Source organism: Amphiura filiformis, chromosome 1 (genome assembly GCF_039555335.1).
Source record: "Amphiura filiformis chromosome 1, Afil_fr2py, whole genome shotgun sequence".
NCBI lineage: Eukaryota > Metazoa > Echinodermata > Ophiuroidea > Amphilepidida > Amphiuridae > Amphiura > Amphiura filiformis.
The window spans coordinates 64,009,789-64,028,818 of NC_092628.1; the positions used below are offsets into that span (position 1 = coordinate 64,009,789).

Sequence of the window (19,030 nt, forward strand, 5' to 3'; positions counted from 1 at the left end):
AGTTAGGCGTGCAGCCTAACTTATTTTTTTCTTGCTGTTTCTTTCTTTCTTTCTTTCTCACAATTTACTACTTGTGCTACATCCGTGATCGGATTTCGACCAAATGCATACCCAAGCCGTATTGGGTAGGTGGCTACAAAAGTCTTAAAATGTTTTAATATCGGAGGTCATCCAGGGGGTCACAGGGGTCCGAAATGGTCAGTTTTGCCTCATATGTGCCGCACCCCCCATTATAATTAGGGGCAAAACATGGAGACATCTAGTCTAGTGTTTTGATAAACAAGAGATAACCACAGGCAATGGTACTGCTGTCTGTGCTTCAAAACGTGTAAAATTTCGTCTGGATTCGTCTATTGCCAGGTGGTGAGTGCCGTGCATTCTCTAAATTCAGTAAATTTCCATCGTCAACCGTGTGGAAAATGTCATACGGCCGGGCAGTTTCACAAGTTGCCGGCTCTATCATACCAGTCGCCGCCTGGCTATTGCAGCTGCAATCCATACATCAAAACATGTAAATTTTGGCTATTCCAACTGCAATCCATACACCCTTCATGCAAGACATGACTGGAATCGTCCACACAGGGAGTGAATATTACAAACAGAGTCACCCATTGAGGTAGGCCCATTCGAAATTCACACGCCCTGTGTGGGAGATTAAGATAATGTCTTCCGGAGAGGTTGTATGAATTTCAACTGGAACAGCCCAGTTGGGGTGTGTGAAACCGCAAGTGGGCGATTCACACGAAACAAACTGAGGTATGTTCAGATGCCAATTTTGTTACATATCTTGAGTGTAACTTGTGATGTGATGCCTGTATGCTAGATATAAACAGCTACAACAGTATTATGCATTGCTTGAGATAGTCATATCTTTAAATAGGTGTGATTGCAGTTGTTTGTACATGTACATGTAGAGATGGCAATGGTATTAGAAGCTATTACATGTGCTTGTGAAATAGGCTATTGTGGGAAATGACTTCATTCAATCAGATTTGATCTGAATATTGTGAGGTTAGTGATGCAGTGGTATTAGTACTATAAAAGCTTTTGTGCTGCACTGGTACTGCACACACATACTTTTCTTCTTTCTTGAAGAAATGTATCGGAACTGGTTGGGGTGGGGGTGGGTGTGTGTGTGTGTGGGGGGGGGGTGATATCTTGGCTAAAACTGCATCACGCCTTCCCATGATGCATTTCTGAAAATCAATAATGCCACTTTATAGTTTCTACAGATGACGCAATAATGGTAAATAATGGGGGGGGGGGATAAGTAAAATGTTGAAATATGACCGCATTAAACTGCAAAGGTCATGTGAGGTCAAAGGTCAGGTCAAATTACAAGTTGCTCCGATTGAGCTGTAACTCGGGGAAAATGATCCCTGACACTTGGGGAGTATAAAACCACAAAGGTCAAGTGAGGTCAAAGGTCAGGTCAAATTTGAAGTTGCTCCAATTAGGCTGTAAGTCGGGGAAAATGATCCCTGACACTTTGGGAGTATAAAACCACAAAGGTCATGTGAGGTCAAAGGTCAGGTCAAATTTAAAGTTGCTCCAATTGAGCTGTAAGTCGGGGAAATGATCCCTGACACTTGGGGAGTATGAAACCGCAAAGGTCATGTGAGGTCAAAGGTCAGGTCAAATTTGAAGTTGCTCCAATTAGGCTGTAAGTCGGGGAAAATGATCCCTGACACTTTGGGAGTATAAAACCACAAAGGTCATGTGAGGTCAAAGGTTAGGTCAAATTTGAAGTTGGTCCTATTGGGCTGTAAGTCGGGGAAATGATCCCTGACGGAGTATGAAACCACAAAGGTCATGTGGGGTCAAAGGTCAGGTCAAATTTGAAGTTGCTCCAATTAGGCTGTAAGTCGGGGAAAATGATCCCTGACACTTTGGGAGTATAAAACCACAAAGGTCATGTGAGGTCAAAGGTCAGGTCAAATTTAAAGTTGCTCCAATTGAGCTGTAAGTCGGGGGAAATGATCCCTGACACTTGGGGGAGTATGAAACCGCAAAGGTCATGTGAGGTCAAAGGTCAGGTCAAATTTGAAGTTGCTCCAATTAGGCTGTAAGTCGGGGAAAATGATCCCTGACACTTGGAGAGTATGAAGCCACAAAGGTCATGTGAGGTCAAAGGTTAGGTCAAATTTGAAGTTGGTCCGATTGGGCTGTAACTCTGGGAAAATGATCCCTGACACTTGGGAGTATAAAACCACAAAGGTCATGTGAGGTCAAATTTGAAGTTGCTCCAATTAGGCTGTAAGTCGGGGAAAATGATCCCTGACACTTGGGGAGTATGAAACCGCAAAGTGAGGTCAAAGGTCAGGTCAAATTTAAAGTTGCTCCGATCAGGCTGTAACTTGGAGAAAATGATCCCTGACACTTGGGGAGTATAAAACCACAAAGGTCATGTGAGGTCAAAGGCCAGGTCAAATTTAAAGTTGCTCCAATTGGGCTGTAAGTCGGGGAAATGATCCCTGACACTTGGGGAGTATAAAACCACAAAGGTCATGTGAGGTCAAAGGTCAGGTCAAATTTGAAGTTGCTCCAATTAGGCTAAGTCGGGGAAAATGATCCCTGACACTTGGAGAGTATAAAACCACAAAGGTCATGTGAGGTCAAAGGTCAGGTCAAATGTGAAGGTGCTCCGATGAGGCTGTAACTTTGGGACAATGATCCCTGACACCTGGGAAGTATTAAACCACAAAGGTCATCCGAGGTCAAAGGTCAGGTCACATTTAAAGTTGCTCTGATTGGGCTGCAACTCGGGGAAAATAATCCCTGACACTTGAGAAGTATGAAACTGGAAAGGTCATCCAAGTTCAAAGGTCAGATCAAATTTAAAGTTGCTCCGATCAGGCTGCAACTTGCGGCAAATGATCCCTAACACTTGGGGAGTGTAAAACCGAAAAGGTAATCCAAGGTCAAAGGTCAGGTCAAATGTAACATTGCTCCGAATATGAAACTGAAAAGGTGAACCGAAGACAAAGGTCGGGTCAAATTTAACGTTGCACAGTATTGTTGCGTGATGATGTCATCACAGTCATACGCCTAACTTACCTCGTGCCCTTGCAAAGGGCACAGTTGCTCTAGTTCTTTCTTTCTTTCTTTCTTTCTTTCTCACAATTGACTACTAGTGCTACATCCGTGATCGGATGTGGACCAAACGCATAGCCAAGCCGTATTGGGTAAGTGGCTACAAAAGTCTTAAAATGTTTGAATATCGGAGGTCGTCCAGGGGGTCACAGGGGTCAAAAATGGTCATTTTTGCCTCATATGTGCCGCACCCCCCATTATAATTAGGGGCAAAACATGGAGACATCTAGTCTAGTGTTTTGATAAACAAGCAATGGTTCTGCTGTCTGTGCTTCAAAACGTGTAAAACTTCGTCTGGATTCGTCTATTGCCAGGTGGTGAGTGCCGTGCATTCTCTAAATTCAGTATATTTCCATCGTCAACCGTGTGGAAAATGTCATACGGCCGGGCGGTTTCACAAGTTGCCGGCTCTATCATACCAGTCGCTGCCTGGCTATTGCAGCTGCAATCCATACATCAAAACGTGTAAATTTTGGCTATTCCAACTGCAATCCATACACCCTTCATGCAAGACATGACTGGAATCGTCCACACAGGGAGTGAATATTACAAACGGAGTCACCCATTGAGGTAGGCCCATTCGAAATTCACACGCCCTGTGTGGGAGATTAAGATAATGTCTTCCGGAGAGGTTGTATGAATTTCAACTGGAACAGCCAAGTTGGAAGTGTATGAAACCCCAAGTGGGCGATTCACACGAAACAAACTGAGGTATGTTCAGATGCCAATTTTGTTACATATCTTGAGTGTAACTTGTGATGTGATGCCTGTATGCTAGATATAAACAGCTACATCATTTCCACTGATGGCTATAGGGTGTTGGTTGTGTGTGTGTGGGGGGGGGGGTGATATCTTGGCTAAAACTGCATCACGCCTTCCCATGATGCATTTATGAAAATCAATAATCCCACTATATAGTTTCTACAGATGACGCAATAATGGTGAATAAGGGGTGAGGGGTAAGTAAAATGTTGAAATATGACCGCATTAAACCACAAAGGTCATGTGAGGTCAAAGGTCAGGTCAAATTTAAAGTTGCTCCGATTGGGCTGTAACTCGGAGTATAAAACCACCCAAAGGTCAGGTCAAATTTAAAGTTGCTCCGATTGGGCTGTAACTGGGGAAAATGATCCCTGACACTTGGGGAGTATAAAACCACAAAGGTCAAGTGAGGTCAAAGGTCAGGTCAAATTTGAAGTTGCTCCAATTAGGCTGTAAGTCGGGGAAAATGATCCCTGACACTTTGGGAGTATAAAACCACAAAGGTCATGCGAGGTCAAAGGTCAGGTCAAATTTGAAGTTGCTCCAATGAGGCTGTAAGTCGGGGAAAATGATCCCTGACACTTTGGGAGTATAAAACCACAAAGGTCAAGTGAGGTCAAAGGTCAGGTCAATTTTGAAGTTGCTCCAATTAGGCTGCAAGTCGGGGAAAATGATCCCTGACACTTGGGAAGTATAAAACCACAAAGGTCAAGTGAGGTCAAAGGTCAGGTCAAATTTGAAGTTGCTCCAATTAGGCTGTAAGTCGGGGAAAATGATCCCTGACACTTTGGGAGTATAAAACCACAACGGTCATGTGAGGTCAAAGGTCAGGGCAAATTTCAAGTTGCTCCAATTAGGCTGTAAGTCGGGAGAAATGATCCTGGGAAGTATTAAACCGCAAAAGGTCATTCGAGGTCAAAGGTCAGGTCAAATTTAAAGTTGCTCTGATTGGGCTGCAAGTCGGGGAAAATGATCCCTGACACTTGGGGAGTATGAAACCGCAAAGGTCATGTGAGGTCAAAGGTCAGGTCAAATTTAAAGTTGCTCCGATCAGGCTGCAACTTGCGGCAAATGATCCTTAACACTTGGGGAGTGTAAAACCGAAAAGGTCATCCGAGGTCAAATTTAACGTTGCTCAGAATATGAAACCGAAAAGGTCAACCGAAGACAAAGGTCGGGTCAAATTTAACGTTGCACAGTATTGCTGCGTGATGATGTCATCACAGTCATACGCCTAACTTACCTCGTGCCCTTGCAAAGGCACAGTTACTCTAGTTAAGTTAGGCGTGCAGCCTAACTTATTATTTTCTCGCTGTTTGTTTCTTTCTTTCTTTCTCACAATTTACTACTTGTGCTACATCCGTGATCGGATTTCGACCAAATGCATACCCAAGCCGTATTGGGTAGGTGGCTACAAAAGTCTTAAAATGTTTTAATATCGGAGGTCATCCAGGGGGGCACAGGGGTCCGAAATGGTCAGTTTTGCCTCATATGTGCCGCATCCCCCATTATAATTAGGGGCAAAACATGGAGACATCTAGTCTAGTGTTTTGATAAACAAGAGATAACCACAGGCAATGGTTCTGCTGTCTGTGCTTCAAAACATGTAAATTTTCGTCTCGATTGGTCTAGTGCCAGGTGGTGAATGCCGTGCATTCTCTAAATTCAGTAAATTTCCATCGTCAACCGTGTGGAAAATGTCATACGGCCGGGCGGTTTCACAAGTTGCCGGCTCTATCATACCAGTCGCCGCCTGGCTATTGCAGCTGCAATCCATACATCAAAACATGTAAATTTTGGCTATTCCAACTGCAATCCATACACCCTTCATGCAAGACATGACTGGAATCGTCCACACAGGGAGTGAATATTACAAACGGAGTCACCCATTGAGGTAGGCCCATTCGAAATTCACACGCCCTGTGTGGGAGATTAAGATAATGTCTTCCGGAGAGGTTGTATGAATTTCAACTGGAACAGCCCAGTTGGGGTGTGTGAAACAACAAGTGGGCGATTCACACGAAACAAACTGAGGTATGTTCAGATGCCAATTTTGTTACATATCTTGAGTGTAACTAGTGATGTGATGCCTGTATGCTAGATATAAACAGCTACAACAGTATTATGCATTGCTTGAGATAGTCATATCTTTAAATAGGTGTGATTGCAGTTGTTTGTACATGTACATGTAGAGATGGTATTAGAAGCTATTACATGTGGTTGTGAAATAGGCTATTGTGGGAAATGACTTCATTCAATCAGATTTGATCTGAATATTGCGAGGTTAGTGATGCAGTGGTATATATTAGTACTATAAAAGCTTTTGTGCTGCACTGGTACTGCACACACGTACTTTTCTTCTTTCTTGAAGAAATGTATCGGAACTGGTTGGTGGGGGTGTGTGTGTGGGGGGGGGGTGATATCTTGGCTAAAACTGCATCACGCCTTCCCATGATGCATTTATGAAAATCAATAATCCCACTTTATAGTTTCTACAGATACGCAATAATGGTAAATAATGGGGGGTAAGTAAAATGTTGAAATATGACCGCATTAAACTGCAAAGGTCATGTGAGGTCAAAGGTCAGGTCAAATTACAAGTTGCTCCGATTGGGCTGTAACTCGGGGAAAATGATCCCTGACACTTGGGGAGTATAAAACCACAAAGGCCAAGTGAGGTCAAAGGTCAGGTCAAATTTGAAGTTGCTCCAATTAGGCTGTAAGTCAGGGAAAATGATCCCTGACACTTTGGGAGTATAAAACCACAATTTTTTTGTGAGTGCTAAGGTCAGGTCAAATTTGAAATTGCTCCAATTGAGCTGTAAGTCGGGGGAAATGATCCCTGACACTTGGGGAGTATGAAACCGCAAAGGTCATGTGAGGTCAAAGGTCAGGTCAAATTTAAAGTTGCTCCAATTGGGCTGTAAGTGGGGGAAATGATCCCTGACACTTGGGGAGTATGAAACCGCAGAGGTCATGTGAGGTCAAAGGTCAGGTCAAATTTGAAGTTGCTCCAATTAGGCTGTAAGTCGGGGAAAATGATCCCTGACACTTTGGGAGTATAAAACCACAAAGGTCATGTGAGGTCAAAGGTCAGGTCAAATTGAAGTTGCTCCAATTGGGGTGTAAGACGGGGGAAATGATCCCTGACACTTGGGGAGTATGAAACCGCAAAGGTCATGTGAGGTCAAAGGTCAGGTCAAATTTAAAGTTGCTCCAATTGGGCTGTAAGTCGGGGGAAATGATCCCTGACACTTGGGGAGTATGAAACCACAAAGGTCATGTGAGGTCAAAGGTCAGGTCAAATTTGAAGTTGCTCCAATTAGGCTGTAAGTCTGGGAAAATGATCCCTGACACTTGGAGAGTATGAAGCCACAAAGGTCATGTGAGGTCAAAGGTTAGGTCAAATTTGAAGTTGGTCCGATTGGGCTGTAACTCTGGAAAATGATCCCTGACACTTGGGAGTATAAAACCACAAAGGTCATGTGAGGTCAAAGGTCAGGTCAAATTTGAAGTTGCTCCAATTAGGCTGTAAGTCGGGGGAAATGATCCCTGACACTTGGGGAGTATGAAACCGCAAAGGTCATGTGAGGTCAAAGGTCAGGTCAAATTTAAAGTTGCTCCAATTGGGCTGTAAGTCGGGGAAATGATCCCTGACACTTGGGGAGTATAAAACCACAAAGGTCATGTGAGGTCAAAGGTCAGGTCAAATTTGAAGTTGCTCCAATTAGGCTGTAAGTCGGGGAAATGATCCCTGACACTTGGAGAGTATAAAACCACAAAGGTCATGTGAGGTCAAAGGTCAGGTCAAATGTGAAGGTGCTCCGATGAGGCTGTAACTTGGGGACAATGATCCCTGACACCTGGGAAGTATTAAACCACAAAGGTCATCCGAGGTCAAAGGTCAGGTCAAATTTAAAGTTGCTCTGATTGGGCAGCAACTCGGGGAAAATAATCCCTGACACTTGAGAAGTATGAAACTGGAAAGGTCATCCAAGTTCAAAGGTCAGATCAAATTTAAAGTTGCTCGATCAGGCTGCAACTTTGCGGCAAATGATCCCTAACACTTGGGGAGTGTAAAACCGAAAAGGTCATCCAAGGTCAAAGGTCAGGTCAAATGTAACATTGCTCCGAATATGAAACCGAAAAGGTGAACCGAAGACAAAGGTCGGGTCAAATTTAACGTTGCACAGTATTGCTGCGTGATGATGTCATCACAGTCATACGCCTAACTTACCTTGTGCCCTTGCAAAGGGCACAGTTGCTCTAGTTCTTTCTTTCTTTCTTTCTTTCTTTCTCACAATTGACTACTAGTGCTACATCCGTGATCGGATGTGGACCAAACGCAGAGGCAAGCCGTATTGGGTAAGTGGCTACAAAAGTCTTAAAATGTTTTCATATCGGAGGTCCTCCAGGGGGTCACAGGGGTCAAAAATGGTCATTTTTGCCTCCTATGTGCCGCCCCCCCACCCCCCATTATAATTAGGGGCAAAACATGGAGACATCTAGTCTAGTGTTTTGATAAACAAGCAATGGTTCTGCTGTCTGTGCTTCAAAACGTGTAAAACTTCGTCTGGATTCGTCTATTGCCAGGTGGTGAGTGCCGTGCATTCTCTAAATTCAGTATATTTCCATCGTCAACCGTGTGGAAAATGTCATACGGCCGGGCGGTTTCACAAGTTGCCGGCTCTATCATACCAGTCGCTGCCTGGCTATTGCAGCTGCAATCCATACATCAAAACGTGTAAATTTTGGCTATTCAACTGCAATCCATACACCCTTCATGCAAGACATGACTGGAATCGTCCACACAGGGAGTGAATATTACAAACAGAGTCACCCATTGAGGTAGGCCCATTCGAAATTCACACGCCCTGTGTGGGAGATTAAGATAATGTCTTCCGGAGAGGTTGTATGAATTTCAACTGGAACAGCCAAGTTGGGGTGTATGAAACCCCAAGTGGGCGATTCACACGAAACAAACTGAGGTATGTTCAGATGCCAATTTTGTTACATATCTTGAGTGTAACTTGTGATGTGATGCCTGTATGCTAGATATAAACAGCTACATCATTTCCACTGATGGCTATAGGGTGTTGGTTGTGTGTGTGTGGGGGGGGGGGTGATATCTTGGCTAAAACTGCATCACGCCTTCCCATGATGCATTTATGAAAATCAATAATCCCACTATATAGTTTCTACAGATGACGCAATAATGGTGAATAAGGGGTGAGGGTAAGTAAAATGTTGAAATATGACCGCATTAAACCACAAAGGTCATGTGAGGTCAAAGGTCAGGTCAAATTTAAAGTTGCTCCGATTGGGCTGTAACTCGGAGTATAAAACCACAAAGGTCATGTGAGGTCAAAGGTCAGGTCAAATTTAAAGTTGCTCCGATTGGGCTGTAACTCGGGGAAAATGATCCCTGACACTTGGGGAGTATAAAACCACAAAGGTCAAGTGAGGTCAAAGGTCAGGTCAAATTTGAAGTTGCTCCAATTAGGCTGTAAGTCGGGGAAAATGATCCCTGACACTTTGGGAGTATAAAACCACAAAGGTCATGCGAGGTCAAAGGTCAGGTCAAATTTGAAGTTGCTCCAATGAGGCTGTAAGTCGGGGAAAATGATCCCTGACACTTTGGGAGTATAAAACCACAAAGGTCAAGTGAGGTCAAAGGTCAGGTCAATTTTGAAGTTGCTCCAATTAGGCTGCAAGTCGGGGAAAATGATCCCTGACACTTGGGAAGTATAAAACCACAAAGGTCAAGTGAGGTCAAAGGTCAGGTCAAATTTGAAGTTGCTCCAATTAGGCTGTAAGTCGGGGAAAATGATCCCTGACACTTTGGGAGTATAAAACCACAAAGGTCATGCGAGGTCAAAGGTCAGGTCAAATTTGAAGTTGCTCCAATGAGGCTGTAAGTCGGGGAAAATGATCCCTGACACTTTGGGAGTATAAAACCACAAAGGTCAAGTGAGGTCAAAGGTCAGGTCAATTTTGAAGTTGCTCCAATTAGGCTGTAAGTCGGGGAAAATGATCCCTGACACTTTGGGAGTATAAAACCACAAAGGTCAAGTGAGGTCAAAGGTCAGGTCAAATTTGAAGTTGCTCCAATTAGGCTGTAAGTCAGGAAAATGATCCCTGACACTTTGGGAGTATAAAACCACAAAGGTCATGTGAGGTCAAAGGTCAGGTCAAATTTAAAGTTGCTCCGATTGGGCTGTAACTCGGGGAAAATGATCCCTGACACTTGGGGAGTATAAAACCACAAAGGTCAAGTGAGGTCAAAGGTCAGGTCAAATTTGAAGTTGCTCCAATTAGGCTGTAAGTCGGGAAAATGATCCCTGACACTTTGGGAGTATAAAACCACAAAGGTCATGCGAGGTCAAAGGTCAGGTCAAATTTGAAGTTGCTCCAATGAGGCTGTAAGTCGGGGAAAATGATCCCTGACACTTTGGGAGTATAAAACCACAAAGGTCAAGTGAGGTCAAAGGTCAGGTCAATTTTGAAGTTGCTCCAATTAGGCTGTAAGTCGGGGAAAATGATCCCTGACACTTGGGAAGTATAAAACCACAAAGGTCAAGTGAGGTCAAAGGTCAGGTCAAATTTGAAGTTGCTCCAATTAGGCTGTAAGTCGGGGGAAAATGATCCCTGACACTTGGGGAGTATAAAACCACAACGGTCATGTGAGGTCAAAGGTCAGGTCAAATTTAAAGTTGCTTCAATTGGGCTGTAAGTCGGGGGAAATGATCCCTGACACTTGGGGAGTATAAAACCACAATGGTCATGTGAGGTCAAAGGTCAGGGCAAATTTGAAGTTGCTCCAATTGGGCTGTAAGTCGGGAGAAATGATCCCTGGGAAGTATTAAACCGCAAAGGTCATTCGAGGTCAAAGGTCAGGTCAAATTTAAAGTTGCTCTGATTGGGCTGCAATTCGGGGGAAATGATCCCTGACACTTGGGGAGTATGAAACCGCAAAGGTCATGTGAGGTCAAAGGTCAGGTCAAATTTAAAGTTGCTCCGATCAGGCTGCAACTTGCGGCAAATGATCCCTAACACTTGGGGAGTGTAAAACCGAAAAGGTCATCCGAAGTCAAATTTAACGTTGCTCAGAATATGAAACCGAAAAGGTCAACCAAAGACAAAGGTCGGGTCAAATTTAACGTTGCAAAGTATTGCTGCGTGATGATGTCATCACAGTCATACGCCTAACTTACCTCGTGCCCTTGCAAAGGGCACAGTTGCTCTAGTTCTTCTTCTTCTTTCTTCTGGCAACAAATCAAAATGCTCTAGGTCCGCCAGGCATTGACAGATTTCAACCATATTTGACTCAAATGACCACTGGGTTAGGCAAAACCTTCCATTTGACTTTGACCTCGCTGTGACCTTTGACCTTGACCTTATGGTCAAAAATGTTGATTTCACAAAAAATGCTACTCCTTCCACAAATTACATGCAATGATCATGTGACTCATGCATATGAATCAACGTTAACCAGTACTTAAAACTTGTAAACAGATTTGAGGTCAAAGGTCATTAAGGGGTCATTTCTGGTCAAAGTCTAAAAAATATTCAAAAAATCACTGTCTTTACCAATTACATAGCAGAGAGTCGCCATTAGCACACATGCATCGCTACTAGCCAGGGTCTTTAGGATGCCTACAGTTTTGGGGTCAAAGGTCATTAAAGGGTTACTTCCGGTCAAAAACCAAAATGATCAAAAATGTTCAAAAAATTTTTATCTCAAAAGATACACAGACCAGAATAATATAACCATCATACATGAATCAGTGTTTGCTGATGTATGCATGGTATTTTTATTTTGGGGTCAAATGTCATTAAGGGTCACTTCCTGTTTTTAGCTGAATAACTTCAAGAATTTTTATCTCGAGAAATAAACATGTGAGAATTTTTAATTAAAATTGGAACAATGCATTTTAATCGGTGTACGTAAGGTTTTTATTCATTGAGGTCAAAAGGTCATTAAGGGGTCAAAAGGTCAATCAAAAATTTAAAAAATCAAAATCCATGTATAAGTTCCGATTAAGCTGAAATTCACCAGGAATATTTCTTATGACATCCTAAGCGCAATGCAAGAGCAGTTGACCCCATCCGTGACCCAAGGGTCCAGTTATAGGGGTCAAAGGTCAAATTTCGAAATTGGTCCAATCGAGCTCAAATTCAACAGGAATTATTCTTACGACATATAAACATTTAAAAAATATTTATGACCCCAAAGGTCAAAGTTTAGGGGTCAAAGGTCAAATTTCTAAATTGCTCAAACTTGACCCATTGACAGGTCGGCTTGTGTGTCATGTCTCGCATGACTTTCTATGTAGCTCTTGTTCTTCTTCTTCTTCTTCTTCTTCTTCTTTCTGTCAACATTTAACATAATTTGCTCTAGCTCCTTTATTATTTGACCGATTATGACCAAACTTGGGCACAAGCTCCACTACCCCAGCCTTTACATTTGACCAGACCCCTTTGGGGTCAAACGTCATACATGAGTAATTTTGGCTAAAAATGTGATTTTTACCAAAAATGCTTCTTCTCCTACAGATTACATGGTACAGTAATGAGATTTATACATTGACCTTGGCTATAGCCGGTGCCTATGGGGTCCTCACAGATTTGGGGTCAAAGGTCATTAAGGTGGTAATTCCGGCACATAACCAAATACCTTCAAAATGCTTCTTTTCCTACAGATTCTATGGTACAGAGATGCGACTGACACATATGCATTGACATTAGTTGGTGTCTATGGGGTCCTCACAGATTTTGAGTTCAAGGTCATACAGGGGACAAAATGGTTGATCACTGAAAATCACTTTAAAATTCAATATTGTCTGCATATTACGTGCTGTGATCATCCGAATAATGCCAAAAGGGCTCTAGCATTATGTTCATATACGATTGTAATCAGATTTGGCTTAAACATGGAGGAGGGTCTGTTTTGGGGTCAAAAGGGGTAAAATTCTAAAGTTTGTCCAATTTAAATGAAAATTAGTATATGTGATCTTGATATGATTCAAAATATATTGGAGGTCATTTCAAGGTCACCAGAGGTCAACGAAAGGTCAAAAGGGGTCAAATTCTAATATTTGTCCAATTTAGATGAAAATTAGTATAGGTGATCTTGATATGATTCAAACTATATTGGAGGTCATTTCAAGGTCACCAGAAGTCAACTAAAGGTCAAAAGGGGTCAAATTACAAAGTTTATTCAATTTGAATGAAAATTAGTATATGTTTTGTGGATATGATGCAAAATGTGGTGAAGGTCATTTCAAGGTCATCAGATGTCATTTCAAGGTCACGGCTAGACTTCGCAGCCTTACTAAGGATGCAATATATCTAGTTTCTATTTCTATTGAAGGACAACTCTACTTTGCCACTAAAATAGGCCCTACCACTTTTTCACATAAAATACCACTTCCTATCATTCCTCACATGAAGACGAGTCTCAAACAAAATATATTTGGTGTATGTTTGTAAAATTTGACCACGTTATACATGTATTTGTGACCATCATCATCACCGCGACATGAGTTCAAGGTGCCCTGGCTTTGAAATGGTACCACGTTCATGGCCCTCTATGGTGAGGAATGGACAACTACTGGGGGGCTAGGGCCATGATAGTCCGAATAATCAGTCCCAGAACAAAATATTAATTTCTGATATGATCGTGTTCTGGGTCTGAAATGTTTCCATATGAAATCTTGATGGCAAATTGGACAAAAGAAGCACATGGTTCTACGTGACAGCTTTTTAATCCCTATTCATGTTACGTGAATCACGCTATTGTGGACCATCCTTCTGATACTTGAGTGTTTGGACAAGTTGTCTACCTCTCTGTTTGTAAACAGACAAGGAGGTCAAATTGTCATCCGAGCTGAATAGGAAAGTCAATGTAATAGTACGGCACTAGGGGCTAGGGCCATGAATGTTTCGGGCTATAACCAACATTCAGCAAATTACTTCAGCGGTGTCCGTCTGCTCTGTCTGATTATCACGTAAAAAGAACTAGGTCACGCGATGCTACAGTTTAGACTACTAGCAATTAGCGAATGAGGTGCCGATGGATGACGTGATTCAATTAATTAGCCAATTGATACAATCAGAACTCAACTTCGGTATACGCCATTAAACTGTGCCAAATTGGCAGACCACTGAAGTACTATGCTGAAAACTATAGCTACAAGTAGTACTATAAATGTCAGTCAGCTGAATGTTGGTACCCATCATCATGTACTAGCTAGCTTGGTTCATTAATAATAATACCAGCATTACAAATTCAAGGAATATGAACATAGCACTTAAAACAAAAAGAAAAAAAGGAAAACAACAACAAAAAATCTTATGAGGTAAACAAATGAGTCTTTAGATGGCTCTTGAAACTGCTGACAGTGGGACATGACCGTATGGATGATGGCAGTTGTTCCAAAGTTTGGGACCAGCAATGCTGAAAGCCACACCACCAACCACCCGGTGATTCCGAGGGATGACAAGACGTCTTTATGCATGTTATGCATGTAATGATTGACTATTATCATTGAGGACTGAGTTCCACAGTCTTAGATAGGTATGCCCACATTGCCTATTAGTATCATAGAGGGCTCCTTCAACACCCAACTTGTGACCACAGAAATGGCTTAACTGTGTAATCCCCATAGGAAAGTACACAAATTTGAAATTTGGACACCAGAAACTTTACTACTCGTACCAAGACCGCCTGAAACGATACCAGCGAATGAAGCGTTTCTAGATGATTTCAAGAACACCACCGCGCATGCATAAGACATTTTTGGCCTACGTTTCGTATCCTACTTATCAGATCGTAGAAACAAGAAAACCTCATTCACGAATTCACTCACCTTCCTACACCACCAGTTGAAATAAAACTCAAAACTTCCCGTGTTATTCCTTAAAACAACATATAACTTCATTAATAAAAAATTGAAATCCTAGTATGACCATTGACCCGTTATCGAAAATTGTTTGATAAACGTTGTCAAAAAAGTAAAAAACGACCATTACTTTATAGTTGCGGAAGAGACTCGCTTTACCACGCAGCAATACTTCGTATTGCATGCGTGAGCCACACATAAAACTTAACGTAGAAAGTCAAAAACTGTTAATTGGTATGTATACCTTAATACAAAAGTTATCATACAGTGATAGTAAGATTTTTTCAAATAAAAGCGCTTTTGTGTAAAATGGATCGCCGTGCTGAAAAATGCTGCATTACTTGTTTTTTTGTACAGTACCGGTAATTCATTATATTACAATGTAAAAGGTACAGTCGATGATGGTCACAGAATTTGGAAAGAGACATTTGTCCATAACTTTGCTAATTTTTGTCCTACAGACATGGTTGACAATGGTTGACCGGCCTAGTCCGAATAATCAGACCCAGAACAAAATATTAATTTCTGACATGATCGTGTTCTGGGTCTGAACTGTTTCCATTCGAAATCTTGATGCCAAATTGGACAAAAGAAGCACATGGTCCTACTTCACAGTTTTTTAATCCCCTATTCATGTTGCGTGAATCACTCTATTGTGGACCAACCTTTTGATATGTGAGTATTTGGACAAGCGGAACAGTTTTGACAGGCCTTTTGTCTAACCTCTCTGTTTGTAAACAAACGAGGAGGTCGAAATTGTCCTCCTCGGCGAATACGAAAGTCAGCGTAATAGTACGGCACTAGGTTGACCCCTCATTTTTTAAGTTTAATCACCTTTCCAAATAAAACAATTTCCATGTGAAATATCCTACCTGAAAATTTGATGATCTACTTTATGACTTATGTGATGCTGAGCCTGAAGTGTTTCTGAGAACATGGAGAAGTTACCCTTTTCAATAAACAAAATCTAGACCAATAATTTAAAATCGATTTGAAAAGTTTTAAGCTTACTTTGGTATCAAACTTCAAAGCTATTTAATTTTTAATCATGTTTTTGTTGTTATAAATCATGTAAATTAAAAAGTGGTAGCGAGTCCGGTGAAATGGCGATTTTGTAATTTGTATCTGTTACTGTGTAGAAACTACCTCCCGAAATCTTACCGTTTATGAACCTTCTGCAACTCTAAATACAGATTGGATTCATTTCCTAAGAGGAAAAATAATAATCTCAACATACTTGTCCAATTTGGGAAAGAATAAAATGCTGAAAAGTGTGAAATTATGATCCAAAGTTCGGGCTCCATGGAGCAATTTTCCGCTGCCCAAGTGACTTGGACCCGGGGGGGGGGGGGGAGGTTCTCAACTTTGGTTTTGGTAGGGACGTGCCGCTGAGATTTTGGAAGTGGACCCATAAATATACCAATTTTTCAAGAAATTTGGACCCATTGATATACCAAAAGTCAAAATTTTCGGCCGAATTTAACCAAAATTGTCTTAGTTTTTACATCTGTATAATTGGGATCGCCCTACGCCGTCTGGGTGATTTGTCAATCAAGTCAATTAAATCCCCTACAGACGAGTGGAATTAGTAATATCATGAATATGCTAATTCTGACCTGTTGTGACCTCCCCCTCCTTACCCATATTGCATTGCGCGATAAACATGGACGACTGCGAGTGAAAAAATCGGCGTGCTCACCGATTTCATGCCTAAAATGTGTAAGAAATAATCATCTGATTTCAATATGGAATCAACAAGAAGAAACCGTAATCACCTCATATACGAGTCACTAGAGACAATTTCAGTACAATAGTAAGTGTGCGTAATTGCTAATGAATTGAAGATGAATTAAAAACTGGTAACCAACACGTTAAGGATGCACCTCCGTGTACATTACATAACCACTCAGTCTCTCCCTGATAGTCATAACGACCAAATGATAAATGACGACTATCATGGAAGACTGAGTTCCGCAGTCTAGACATGACAGGTTTATGTGTCATCGTCAAAAGGGAAAATGGGCTAACTTCCTTATACTTTGGGCTATTGAGCTGGGGTTTTCTTCATTCTCTTTATTTTTTGATGCTCTTTCCAGGGATACCAAATTTGTTAGGGTTAGTTGAAGAAATCCAAAATCCACCGGACTCGCTAAAAAGTGGTAAGCTTTGGCTTGCAAGTTCAAGTTGCAATCAATCCATTGATCATTTGGGTTCACATGTTTCACGGCTTGAACAAGACAATAGAAAGATGAAATCAAATCAAAAGTAAAGAGATTAATTCCTGATACTTACGGGCGTTATTTTCGTACCCTTTATACCTCTACTTACATAATAAATGAAAATTTTCATTCGTTTCTCTTCGGTAAATAAATCTGAACTGCTTCAATCAAGAACCGGAAGTGAAAGAGGACAAAAAGGATAGTCTCCTTCAGTCGCTTTAAAAAAAAAGCGATGTCCACAAGAAATGTCTTTAAAACGCGATACACTGGCAATAAATATTTTATTTGGCTATTGTTGAAAAGAGGGCCAAAACATTGTGTTTTACTTTTTAGGCGTAAAAATACATAGACATACCTTAGACATACCTTAGATGCCACACCTTCACCTTCTTCTGAGATGATAATAGTGTGGCAGGGTTTGGGGGGCTTTTTTGCCCATTAAAAACCCAATTTGCTCAGTTCCTGCTTAAAGCAGAGGAGCATGTAGGGCCTTCTTAAACAAAGTCTATGATGATACTCAGTTTATGTATTCTATTTTTTCTCGGGGGAACTGGCTGGAATTCTGAAACCCCTACCGTACCCATTAGGGATTTTTGACATATTAAAATAACGGCTCAAATCGGGACCCATATATTTTTTTCAAATCGGGACAAATGTTTACGGTTCTCTTGTAAAAAAAAAGGAAAAAAAGCGACTCATTAATGCGGCACATCCCGTACACCTTATATACGTGAGTCTTCCCAGGCCCCGAGTATTTTTTTAGCAAAAACATTTTTTTGTTCCTATTTTTATAATTGAATTTATGACTGCGATTGTATTAAAACAACAACAAAAAAAAGCAAAATTCATGCTGGCCTTATTGCCCAAATTGCAATGCAATTTATTACAGATCCAGCAAAGGATTGTTGTCGGGCTATCATTCGGCAAACTCATATTGCGGGCCATTGCGGGACAAAAGATAATTTCGACTGCCTGGATTAAGTAAGTGCTTTAGCCATAACTTGAGTTAACTTGGCCAGTACGTGTAATGTGACACTGATGGGCTATAATAGATAGCTTTTGTTAGTGTGCCAAGTAAAAAGTAAAAATCTGATCCCTACATACAATAGTCATAGTCATAAATTATAGTGCCGAAAAAGGCTGTTCAAGCAGTTGCTAGTTGCTCAATAGTTTTTGCTTTGGCCTAGTAAACGTGACTTTAAACATTAATTTTGCCAACATCTGGTATATGCACGTTTAAAGCTATATGTGTACGTACGTGTATTAAAAACTACGCTTTGTTTGTAGGCTATAAACTTGTCACACAGCATATTGCATTTTGTGTAGCCTGTACCTGAATTAAAAAGGAAAAAGGAAGGTGTTTATTTCAAACTCTAATCGTGACCCGCAGGTCAAATTGCTAGAATTGTACATTAAACACATCTAAACAGACACAATGCAATTTGCAGGCAGCAGCTTAATTAGCGCCAATATTGCAACATTGAAACAAACAACTATACAAACATCCAATCCATCCCAACCACATCCCCCAAGTAGGAAATGAGGATAAAGTGCCTTGCCCAAGGACACAACACGTTGGCACGAGCGGGGCTCGAACTCACAACTTATGTATTATGAATAGCAAATGTCCCATTTATAGTAATTATAGTTTAATTTGATATGTGTTTACTGTTAAAAGAATATAAAATTACATCATATGTATTTTATAAATTTTGGAAATTCCACTATGATTGTATTGCATTATGGAAATTCCCCGTGGCTATATTAAGGTGAATGTGACAGAGTGAGAACTTACCAGATTTTACAAGTTTGGTATAAAAGAGAAAAGCAAGAGATTTTCGGGGCATGTGTTCACACAGTTGAACAAGTTAAATCAATCAATTTAGTAAAGAGTTATAGTGAAGGTGTTATTTAATAGGCATATATATATATATATATATATATATATATATATATATAGCCAAGAAGATATTGTGGAGTCATCCCGAAAAGACGGATTTACTTTGGTCTTCGTTGTTATGCTGATAACTGATTCAATAAGCTCGAGGGTTG

General features: G+C 41.1%; 1 protein-coding gene across 1 annotated transcript in view; it reads right to left on the reverse strand.

Annotated features, from left to right (window-relative positions):
• The window catches only part of LOC140150793 (cyclin-dependent kinase 2-associated protein 1-like), a 43,587-nt gene extending 26,412 nt beyond the window's left edge, over positions 1–17,175 (reverse strand). Inside the window, exon 1 of the mRNA XM_072172921.1 lies at positions 17,088–17,175. The gene's annotated coding sequence lies outside the window, so the exon portion shown is untranslated. The remainder of the gene's footprint in view (positions 1–17,087) is intronic.
• Between the last annotated feature and the right edge of the window lie 1,855 nt (positions 17,176–19,030).